The sequence below is a fragment of the Grus americana genome, chromosome 2 (genome assembly GCF_028858705.1).
Source record: "Grus americana isolate bGruAme1 chromosome 2, bGruAme1.mat, whole genome shotgun sequence".
Taxonomy (NCBI): domain Eukaryota; kingdom Metazoa; phylum Chordata; class Aves; order Gruiformes; family Gruidae; genus Grus; species Grus americana.
Window position 1 is genome coordinate 36701927 of NC_072853.1, and position 12027 is coordinate 36713953.

Sequence of the window (12027 nt, forward strand, 5' to 3'; positions counted from 1 at the left end):
CCAGAACACTTTAAAACTCCTAACAGAAAAGCTAACTTTCTTTAGTTTCTCTTCTGTACCTCATATCATCCACTGATATTCTGGATGTTTGATAATAACCAAAATTTGGGGCATGAACCTCCTTTATGAGCACTAAATTCCTAATAGTTAAGGCAAGAGGTCAGTCCTCAGTGTTTACTGCTCATCATTGTTTACATTCAGCATTTACTCTGACTTAGTGCTGTTTGACGTGATTGTAGGATTTAGCTAGAGTGGATGATGCAGCATTAAATTAGCTTATTATTTATTCTCAGATTTGTAAAGAGCAGCTGTCCCTTTGTTTCAGTTTCTCCCATGTGAAGCTAGTTGTAATCAGTAGTGTCTCCTTCTTCAGCGAGGTCTCCTGGAGGGATGTGAAAGCCCAGAATTTCAGGGTCTGCAAGATCCAGTCTCTATGTGTTTCCTCCTTGCTGCTCACGTGAACTGGCTTTTCAAATGCAATGTCTGCAAGCCATGAGCAGTTAGAAGACAACTACTGGACATAGACAAGACATGAGACTTTTATGACTTACTGGGAAATGTTTAACTTTCTCTTTGGAGAGGGGTCTAGGCGCAGAGACCCACGTATTCATCACCAGGTATGGCAGAGTAATTTGCTGTATCCCGAACTAAAGGTAGAGGTCCCACTTGCATTAAACACAACAGCAACTTTCTGTTTCAGGGAAAACCACAGGCAATGTATCAAATCTTGCTGAGTTCACGCAGCGTTGCTGTTACGGCCAGATGGAGTGTTACACTGTGCTGCCCTGCCTGGTCATCAGAGACCATGAAATTTCACCAAATTATTTCTTCCTTAGTCCTCTACTTTGATTGAGTCATATGATGTCATTTAGAAATACGTTTGTTTTTAGCTGAGACTACATGAAAGAAAACCTACCTTATCCTTGGGTGAATTAGTATGATTTTGTTCCACTATTAATAATAAACATTTTCTAGTCTGACTTTTATCTAATTCATACTTTTTTCTAATTTAAATCTCGGCCATTGAATCTTGCCAGCTGTTGGTCCGCAGGTTTCAAGAACCTTTTATTAGCAGAAGTCTTTTTCCATATAAGTACTTCTGTTCTGGGATGACATAAAATAGTTTGAGCTGATTTTAAAAATATATTCACTGAAAGGCACATTGTGTAAAGCTAAAAGTAATTTGTTTTTAAAAAAAAAATAAACTCCTGGACTCTCCATAATTTAGCTACCTTCTGTTAAAAATGGATGATAGCACTAGATGTTACTACATTTATGTAACGTATTGTGTTAATACAGTGTTTATTTCTGTGCTGTAGTATTTCCATTCTGGTTCTGGTTTTCTCTGCTTGCTCAACTTCCTGTGCTGAGTTCCTCTCATGTGCCGTCAGCACGGATGGAAGCAATCCGCTGTCTTGAACTTGTCTCTCTGTGGGTTGAGGCCACCAGAGATCACCTCGCTGTGTATAACCCACAGAGAGCACCAGCAAGCACCCCGAGGAAGAGACTGAGCAGGGAGTCTGACCCTTTTTTAGTTTCCAAGAGGAGAAAGAGCTGACCCAGGAGCACACTGTTTCCAGATCGCACTGAAAGAACCCCTTTTTCTTCTCTTATATGCCTTCTTAATTAAAGGTAAGGGAGTGAAGCAGTAGAAATTTAAAAAAAAAGAAAACCCAACCAATCATTACTCAAAAATCTCAGTTAACCGTAGTCATCAAATTTGTATTTAAAAAAAAAAAAAAAGCAAACCACAATTGTCAATGGACATGCCCATACAGAACTTAATCGCTTTATATAGCACACAGCACAGTATTGAATTCTCCAGTTAGATATTGCAGAAACCTGCACGCAGAATACTCCGAGTGGGTGGCTGGGTGCATGCTTAGGAAGTTATGAGAGCCTTGGTAAGCTGCGTTCCAGAAGCATGGGCATTTTCCTACTACAAAGAGAAGTCAACAGTAGTATCTGAGAGGTTGAGAGAGGAGGGGAATGTCTTTTCATTGCCCTCCTATGGACAGAAGTCGCGAGGTACCTAGCACTGTAGGTATAAGTACTGTTAATACAGAGACTGACTGTGAGAAATGCCAACTGCTCCAAATTCCAGTGGAAGTACATTTGATACGATTCTTGTGTCCCTCAAGAGGAGATGCAAAGGTCAGAAAAACTAGATTTATTTACAGGTTCCTATTTATTTTTTCTCAGCTGGTAAAAGGAAAAAGAAAAATCTATTTAGTTTTCAGGTAGTGATGGATTAGGAGTAAAATGTTCATATCGTTCATATCGTTGACACATAAGTCAACAAGTTTCCAGTTTTGATTTGAAAACCCTAACATTTTTCTTAGTGTTCAGATAGAGGAATTTAAAAAAATTGACCTAATATTTGAAAGCTGTATGCTTGCTTCTACATTTATTGAAATGTAACACGTGAAAAATCATTGCACTGTCTTTGTTCCTGACCTGAGCAGTAGTACACTGATTGTGTTTCTTGGAAGTCAGTCTGAGTAGTTTCTGCTTGTCGTTCTCTGTGCGGGTGGGGGGCTTTGTCCTTCCAGTCTTTCTCACAAGCAGTACTTCATGCTGCCTAGTCAGCTTTCCTGAAAGTCAGTGGCCTCTTGCCTTGAACAAAGCCTAGTGAGTCAGCTTTGGAATCTTTCAAACACATTTTGAAGTGTCTTACCGTTCTGCAGGGTAAACAAGAGCTGTCACTATAGCTGGCAATTACGGTACCCCTTTGGGTACTCCGAATTGGGGTTATGGAGGTGGAATTGGATCCTCCTTGATATGGTCTAGAGGGTGAGAGAAAGGACTAAAAAAATCACGGTTTTGGGACTAAAAAGACTGAAAAGATGTTTTGGGATTGCTTTACCAGTCCTTGCCTTGGGTGCGGGTATGTTAGAAGAAGGGCAAACCACGCCAAATTGTGTCATGGTATGTCCTCATTTCTGCCCGATTCACTCTTTCTTAAGAGAAAATAAAGGCACAAAAAGAAAACACAAACTCAAGAGAACTGTGAAACGTATGCAATGAAAGCAGTTTTCTGTTTATCAATTTCAATTACTTGATCGTGTTAAAACAAATTGTAAATGTTTTAGTGAAGGTACAGCTGCTCTGTGTCTACTGCAAAGCCACCTGTGGTTGGGCAAACAAAATGAAGTATTAATGAAATATATTTCTCCGAGAAAACTTAGACAAACATCTTCTGCTGTGTAAGATGTTTGTCTTACCCTAATGTGAAAAAATCTGTAGCGCCAGAACTAGTTTTGAAGGTCACCTGCTCATCCCCAAATTATGTGTATGATTTCTTTGAAGCTCTATTTAAAAGGAAGCAACAATTCTGTCGTTTCCATTGGAAGCATGTATTTGCTGCCTGATAAAACCAAAAAGCCTTTCCTCCTTTGCAGTTGCCTGTTTCCTTGTTTATATTCAGACTGGTGTTTTCTAACAGGAATATTTTTTCACTCATTTCTTCTTTCCCTTTTTGTCTAGAATCAGTCTGTGCACTCCAGTGGTATTCTCCCTCTTCTCCATTCGCTTTATCTGTACTTTGTTCTTCTCTAAGCAATCTTTTTAACAACATCCATATACTTTCACTCCTTTCAGTCTTCAGTTCGTATTTTATTGCTACAACAACCCTTTTCTGTTACCTCCTTTTTATTTACACATAATTCCTTCCCTAACGCTGTGATTATTGTGTTTGTGCTCACCATATTGTGTTCTTTGAATTTCTCATCTTATGAGTTCTGTAAATATCAGCAGTACAGTTCTAGCTATGGTATCTGAATGGTATGTTCCCATTTATTATGTTTTCCTTAGATTTGTACTTCACAAGTGAAGTATTTTGTGTGTGTGTCCTTGTGAAAGCTCATTTTCCTTCTGGTGCTTGTCTATTAATATATTTTCTTGGATATCAGAGATGCTGTCTGTACTCTTCACAGTTTTCCTCACATTTGTATCATTTTCCAATTTAACCAGTATGCTTGATGCACCTTCCTTCAGCTAAGGAATGAATATAGAAAATGCGAGTGGTGATTTGCTTTAATAAAATAAAGATTGCAAAGCTGTTATAGTCCTGTTGGGCTGAAAGTTATATGTAGCTTCAAATAATGTTCATTTTGCTTATCCTATATAGTGTGGCACTTTGAAATGGAAGGACATACTTAGAAGGAACTGGCAAAAAAATAGTAATATTCAATTTAGTGTATGTGTTTATATGTTTTTCTGCTGAATATAGTGTATTGTATAGTCTCCTTATGGCACCAGATTATTTCTTAGTGGATTTAGGATCTTTCTCACAGATTATGTCTAAAGCGTGGAAAAGGGACGAGTAGAAAAAAGGATTCATGTGCTGCAGGAGGGGCCCCGTTCCATTTCCAGCTCTTCTGCTGCAGAAAGGCTGGGGCCTCGGCTTTGATGGTAGCCTTGGAGCAGGGATCCCCCGCGCCTCGGGCAGGGCCACTTCCCCGGGTAAGGCTGTCCCTACGGAGAGGAGTAAACAGAAAAGGTGACGGGGCAACGTCGGCAAATACGGTGTATACGGGATAGCCGCTATTTCCTCAAAATTTCCACCTTGTTTTCATATAAGTATAACCACAGCCTCTAACACTAACCTTTTCAGTTTCTGGAGAAACTGTAAGCTTATGATCAATCTTGTCTTTAAGGAGAATTATCTTGTGTAATGGGAAAAGATGGAAGTAGAAGAAAAGGAGATAATTCTTTTTCCCAATTCAGACTGGAAAAGAGTAGGTACAAAGCTGCAAAAGTTGTTTTGTGGGCTTGAAAATTACTTTTTAATATGCTTCGTCCACAACTTTCTTAAACAGTTTAGAAACCCCAACGCTGAAATGGCAGGTGAAAGGCTGGACGGGTCCGTGCTCTCCAGCGCTGTCAGAGGTGGACAGACCGGGGGGAGGCGGAATGAATTGGAAGTCTTTATGCTCTGTGCCAAGGTGACAGGGGAACGGCGTGCCGGTGCAGAAGAGGAAAGGTTTGTTCTGCTTTCAGTCTGTGAAATGCTTCAGTGAAGGTAGGACAGAGCAGTGTGTTGGCATGTATGCTTTGCCGTTTACAAGCAGGAAACCTTCTGAACGGTGAGGTGCAAACCCGCCCGGGGCTTGGCACTCTATCACGAGGGATGGGAGCTCTGAAGCTGAAGCTTAAGTAGGTTTCCCCACTGGGCAGTGTATTTAAAAAATGCTTAAGGTAGCGTTGTCAGGGTACTGAGTTAAAGCAAGATAAATGATGTTACTTTAAAAAAAGGAATCGCTCACGCTGGAAGTTGTAGCGCAAATCATTTGTTATTTGTGGCTTTTTGTATTTGCAGGAGAGTTGGGTGCAGGGAGGAGTTGAACCATAGGATGTTGCCGAGAGAAGAGTATTTATTGCAGCAGAACTAAAATTACAGGCAAAAAAATTAAAGTACTCTAGGGAAAAAAGAGTAATTCTAGCATGCCAGATATTCAGTATTAAGCATGTTTAATATTCAGTTTAGTCTCAGATGACATGTTTATGACCAGTGTGTGTGCCCTGACAAAGGCGCTGCCTAAAAATTTATTCATTAATTAGTTTTGGTGCAAGAAGTAGAAAGAGCGCACGTATTCCTCTTCTCCACCGAGAGCACAATTTGCTTTTTGATAGAGGAAGATGCAAAATAATTTCAAGTGTGCCAGGTTTGGGTTTCTCCTGGAGTCGTACCCTTAAAATCAGCAGAAGGGAGGGAGGGGAGTTACTCTGTCTATTATCATCAAGCTCTGCTAATGTAGCCCGGGCGCCACGTGACTGCAGAAAAGGCTATTATCTCAATGAAAAGGAAACTGCTTTTTAGAGCAGCAACAGAACAGAAGCAGGAGGAATTTTCGAGTACTCCACCATGCTGGATTGTCAAAGGGGGATCTCTCTGATCAGCAGTTAGGGAAGGATTAGCGTGGCCAGTTTGTCAGCTGTCATTAGAAGCAGATGACAGAGATGATAAGCTGCTGTGTGCGCACGTCCTCACTCAGCATGTGCTTTGGTTTACATCAAGACATAACACTGGTTTGGGATAATGGAGAGCTGATATTTTTAAGGCTGTAAATTTACTGGTAATTGCCTCCTTTTTTTTTTTTTTTCTCCTTTTTTTTTTTCCCCCTCCTGCTTTTAATAAAAAGCCAGTGTGATGGATGGGGAATTTATCTACATCTTGATCTGAAGACGCAGAAAAACTAGTGAGATCTGCCTTCAACTGCAAAGGCTGGAAGACGACAAGGTGTGTTTCTGAAGTGCCGTGACTTCATTGTCAGCGCTCTCTTTTTGCACGTATGTGTGCTCCCGTGTGTGCATCATAGGTGTCTGGATGTTGGGGGGAGGCGAGGGGGTGTCGCTTGTAGGGAGTGGGAGGAAGAGCTAATTTCTTTTTGAGCAGGAGAGTTTAAAGATAATGTTTCTAAATAACAAGTACAAAGAAATAATGTAAATTTGATTCTCTGGTGTCTGTAGTTTCCCCCCTTTTTAATGGCTACAGGTGTACTTGTGGTTGCCTGTGACAGTTTTATGGGTTTATGAGGCTAAATATATCTTAGTCAGTGCACAGGAAATATTTTTGTAAGCAAGTTTTCTGGCATGCAGAATAATACACAAACCCATCTATATTTTCCCACTGTCAAGAGGAGGTGGAGCCAGAGAGTGTCTTTTTCATTGCAGTAATTACTATTCAGTATTCAGTAATTTCTATGCACGTGAAAAAGTACAGAGTAAGTCAGATTGAGACATTTTTGCAGTAAAGCTTTCTCTTTCTGACCAAGAGCTTAAGTAGACAAAACACACTGAAACATTCGTAGTTGTTATATAACTTTCTCTAATCTTAATAGTTTTCTTTCTTTGCAAGTATGTGATTCTGTAAACAGAATGACATTCAGTTAATCTTCAGACCTTGTATTTATCTCATGGTTATGCATGCTGATGTCATTAAATATCTTGGCAGTATTTACCTTTCTTTTAACCTTGGGAGGGCAACATTTAATATTGCAGATTAATTAAATAATAACATTTCCTGAAAAAGGTTATAGATGGTTACTTATAGTGAGGATAGTATGCTGTCTCCCCTGCTCGGGAAGTTCTTGCAAGCTTGTTGGTTTTATTTTCCTGTCGTACACAGCATTAAGCCCAGCATTGCTTTTTACCTCACAGCACTAATACTAATCCTAGACCGCAAAAAAAAAAAAAAAAAAGATAAAATTAAGTGTTTGGATTTGCCTGTGAGTGCTGATCATCACTTCTCTAGAATTTTGTCTTCAAAGTTAAGGGCAGGATTGCAAAGACGCGTGTAACTGCTTGTTACTGCAGTGCACTGGCAGTTAGCTAAAAGTGTGTTTTCCGGGATACATATTGAAATAGTGGTGGTGACTATCATGCTTAGAATCCGTTTAATAATTAACTAAATACATACAGGAAATGCCTTAGTTTATTTTATTTAGGACTTTGAAAAACTCATGCTACTTTGAGATAGGAGGGGGAAGGAAAATATTATTGTTTTTCAAATTAATGTAGTATGTGTTTGAAGAGACTTTATTTCATACGGTGAGGGCAGAGCCAGAAACATAAACAAGTTAGTGCTATTTATTTGCTTGTTCTCTTTTGTCTCGGTTTGATTATTTTAACTGCAGTATACCTACATTTGATACAGATGCCTGGGGCAGGCGGTGCCGTTGGGTAGAGGCTTGAGAGCCTGTCACGTTCGCCACACCAAATGTCGAAGCCACAAGAACAATGAAACTTCCTCTCTGCTTCTTGTGTTTTCTTCCTTTATTTCATTACGGAAGATCTAACAAGATAGTGGGGGCCGAGTACTGCTTACTGAAATGTTGGCATCTATGTTTTGTAGGAAAATAGATTTTTGTTGCTTGCACAGTCATTTTGATTCTCCTGATGTCTTTTAGGATGTATTAAGGGGGAAAATTTGAACAAAATCAACCTTTTGTGTAGACTGTGTTCTTCAGGTGGCTCAGTGTTCTCACAAAACTCGAGTTGGTGTGTTTTCTTTCATAAGCAATTTCTTATGGAAGTATGGTATGTAGCTTATCTAAAACTTCAAGCACTATCTTTGATCAGACTAATTTTGTTTGCCCACTCTTCAAAATTCTGTATGCTACTGTAGTCAACAAGGTTACACTGGTAATGTGTGGTAATGTGCAAGGAAGGAGGGAAGACATGACTGCGGTGCAAAATATACCAAGTTGTAAGAAAAAAACCCCTTCTTGGAAAGTCTGAGCTAGAGGAGTACTGTGAAATATTTCATTTCACTCCGGAGTTCTTAGCACAGTATTTAATGACAGATGCCATTAGGAAGTCAACTGACTGGTGGTATTTTGTGGTGCCATTTTATTTATATAGCGTAGTAACAGGGAAAAAATGAGGAAAGGTGTGAAAACCAACTTGATTCTCAGAATCTACTTCACTAATAAATGGTATAAATTTGTTAGTGCACTACTGTAGAATAGCCCCATAACTGTAATAAGAAAGCTGAGTTAAGGAGTGAGGACTGGATGTACAAGCCAAGATGTCTGAGCTGAGTGAAGGAGAAGACTGTTTATAAGTTGATAATCACTGTACCTGCGAGAAAATCCCGATGGAGTCATCTTATTGCCTGCATTCCTCGTTTGCTTTTCTTACTTGCTTATGCTCAGCTGTGGCAGGCCTAGAAGGATGCCTGAACTGGACTAAAAATTATTATTAGCAGGTAAAGCTTTAGTCTCTGAAGGTGAGGGGTAAGATTTGAAAGCCTGTGTCTTTCAGAAATGGGCTACTCGCGGTACCCGGGAGTCTGTGGCTGACCCTGTGGGTAGTTTGCCTGGTAGCTGGAGTTGTACTGGGAAGGACTGGCAGGGATGTGAGGATGCAGAGCGTAAGGAAGATCACAGGAATTTGATGAAAATCCTAAATGAAGAATCAAACCGAAAGTTTATGATAAATGCACTTAATTTGCAGTGTGTGTTGTACCTGAATCTCCTCTTTGCTGTTCCCATTTCATTTTCTCCTATGCACGCTGCCCCCAAACAAACTTCATCAGGATACTGCAGTGCTCTGATTTTCCTTTCCCGATAGCATAGGCTGTTGTGATTGAGCAATCATCTGACAAAGATTCTCGCGAAGAAACTTCTCTTAGAACTGCATGGTAATAAAATTATTTTTGTTGGTTTTCCTGAAGTTTTTCCAGGTATTCACTCCAACTGCTTTTAAATGTATGTTATTTTTTACTTTCAGGCTTCTGGTCAACTCCTTCTATGAATGTAGTGGATGTTTTTTCCCCTCTTCAGTAATTATATTTCATTATAGTCCCAAATTAAAAATGCTTGGAATACACACTAATTCTTTCTTAGCACTTGTGATTCTTCTTTACCATAAATGGTTTCATTATTAACACAAATTAATTTCAGTTTATTTTTACAAGGAGAATAAAATGGCTGATAATGAACGTTCAGCTTTAACAGTAGAGTAACCTTGTTTTCCTTGTGCTGCAAGATACAGCCATAGTTGTGTCAGGCCCACGGAGTGATTTATGTCCTACAAAAGAGCGAAATAACAGTTTGACATCTTCCTCTAGTAGACTGGAAAGTAGGAGGACTGGGAGGAAAATCGAAGCTTCGGTGAAGTCAGTGATAAAATTCTGATTTATTTCAGTTGAGTCATAACATCCCCTTAGAACTCTTCTGTTTTCCAGAATGTCATTTCTGCTGTTAAGGGAGCTGCGGTAAAGCTTATGGGGTGTTGCCTGGAAGTGTTGTGGAGGCCAAAGGTATATATGGATTTAAGAAGGAATTAAGCACAACTGAAGATAGGTTCAGAGGGAGGAGGAGGGACAGCAGCACCACAGCTAAGCTTGAACCACTGATTGTGAGAGACAGAGAGGGGAGGTATCAGGGGAAGGATCATTGTGCAGCTGCCTTGTACTTTTTCCTGAGGCATCTGCTATTGGTTTCCATGACAGACTAGTCGCTCACTAAATATCTCTTTCATTTGGCTCATACAGCCATTCCATTTTTTTATTTGGTCATAGCCTGTATTCTTACATAGTGTGTATGTGGGTGTGTATACACGCACACTTGTGGGTACAAAGCTTGTGTCCACAAGATTTTATTCCTTGGCAGTTGACTAACTAAAGCAACAAGATCTTTATGAGTTGTGTTTTCCTTTTAAATGCTTTAAAGTGGCAATTAAACTTTCATCTTCTTTTGTTATTGCTGATTGCAGTATTTTACTAAGGCAAATAGAAAAGTATGAATGAAGACCAACATGAAATTTGAAATCATTAGTAATTCTTATTCACGTTCACAAATCAGTTATTAAACTCATGGATGTATTAAGAATGTATTTGATTAGGGTGTACAGGCTACTATGGACATTTAGTTTTTATCAAGTTAATCATACTTCATAAGTGTTTGCGAGACACTTGTGTGTGACTCTGACATAATTGATTCTATTAGTTTTGATTTTTGTGGTTAGTAACAATGTGTGTCGTTACTACTCTCAATGCCTTTGCCAAGAGTTTAACATACATCTAATACACATCTGTAGTAAGAACAAAACTGTAATTTGGCACGTTGGGACATGATACAAGTATAATCTTTTATGCATACAACAAAAGCGTGTATTAAATTGGTTGTTCTTCAACTTTAATAAGAAAAGAGTAATAAATTTTTTTCTCTTCCCAGCTCTTACACTGCTGCTCCATTATAAATGGATGATACTGGCATGGGTACCAGTATCAGCAGGAAGCACCTGCTGAGGGGAACTACCTGCTCATGCAAATAACAGGATAGGAATAGGGGCCAAACCCCATCTGGTCTCTCCCATAACATCTGGGATCACATCCTTGTCACCAGGGCAGCCTCTGGGATCAGGACTGAGGCAAACCACCTTATAGTCACCAAGGCGAGCAGCTCCGGTGCTGGCATGATCCCTGGAGGTATTGAAAAGATGCGTAGATGTGGTGCTTAGGGACATGGTTTAGTGATTGGACTTGGCAGTGCTAGGTTGATGGTTGGACTTGATGATCTCAAAGGTCTTTTCCAACCAAAATGATTCTGTGAACCTGTGATTCTGTGATAGGCTGAGGAGGACACTGAGTTTTCCCGGGGAGATGCTCAAAGTGCATTTCAGAGGCAGAGAGGATGGGTCAGCCAGGCACCATACTGAAGAGGGTGACTTGGGTATACAATTTCAGGAAGTGGTGCAGGGTTCTGAACCTTGTTTGGACATCAGCCACATTCCTGACTGACAGAGGACATCAGTGTGAAGTCAAATTCGCCTCATAGCCAGCTGTTACCATTACTAGGGCCATGGCTGTTTGTGGAGCTGAATACGAACATTTATTTAAGTTGAGTATAGGTATGTTTGACTTTGGTCTGTTCTTAACTTGCAGCCTTCTGGAACAGAGAGGCTTGAATTCTTGATTCTTAAACTGAAACTTTATTGTTATACACTGTTAAACTAAATGCATGCTTATGAGAGCATCTCAGTATTTTAGAAGGAAGTGTGGAGTATATAAATGTATCTTGTAGGTATGTGTAGAGTAGGTTATTCATTCACCATGATAACAATGCCAAAATGTGTAGAAATGCTTTAGATAATGTATAGGTACACTTCTTGCAAATCAGAGTTTTAATTCAGTGCTTGGCATTCGAAAGAATGGCCTGAAGTTTCAACATGCTTCCTAGTAATAGGTGGTTGGGTAGAAGAGAAAAGCAAATGCTCTTGGTGAAAATCAGAAACATGAGTTCAATTTTTGATTAGGCACCAGCAAAGACACATAGAGCTGGCCTTTCTGAATTGCAGTAAAAAATTCAGTAAGATCATGTGTTTTCAGTCACAGTGTCTACTCTGGGGCTGAAGGAACGTGGCTCTGATGACCAGGTTAGAGCTCTGAAAGGTGGCATGCAATATAAACATCCCTTGCTGAGGCTCCAGTGCAAGCTTGGGTTGCACATCACGTAGCACCTGAGCGTGTAGAGATGCTAAGTTGATCCTAGTGACTGGGAGGACCGACACCTCTCCAGC

The 12027-nt window shown here is 39.9% G+C and overlaps 1 protein-coding gene across 6 annotated transcripts in view; it reads left to right on the plus strand.

Annotated features, from left to right (window-relative positions):
• Nucleotides 1-12027, plus strand: part of NCOA2 (nuclear receptor coactivator 2) — a 193084-nt gene that overhangs the window by 93345 nt on the left and 87712 nt on the right. Inside the window, exon 1 of one of the 6 annotated variants that reach the window (XM_054818102.1) lies at nt 6220-6241. The exons of the other annotated variants lie outside the window; for them this stretch is intronic. The gene's annotated coding sequence lies outside the window, so the exon portion shown is untranslated. Of the gene's footprint in view, nt 1-6219; nt 6242-12027 lie in introns of those variants that run through there. 6 annotated transcript variants of the gene reach the window in all.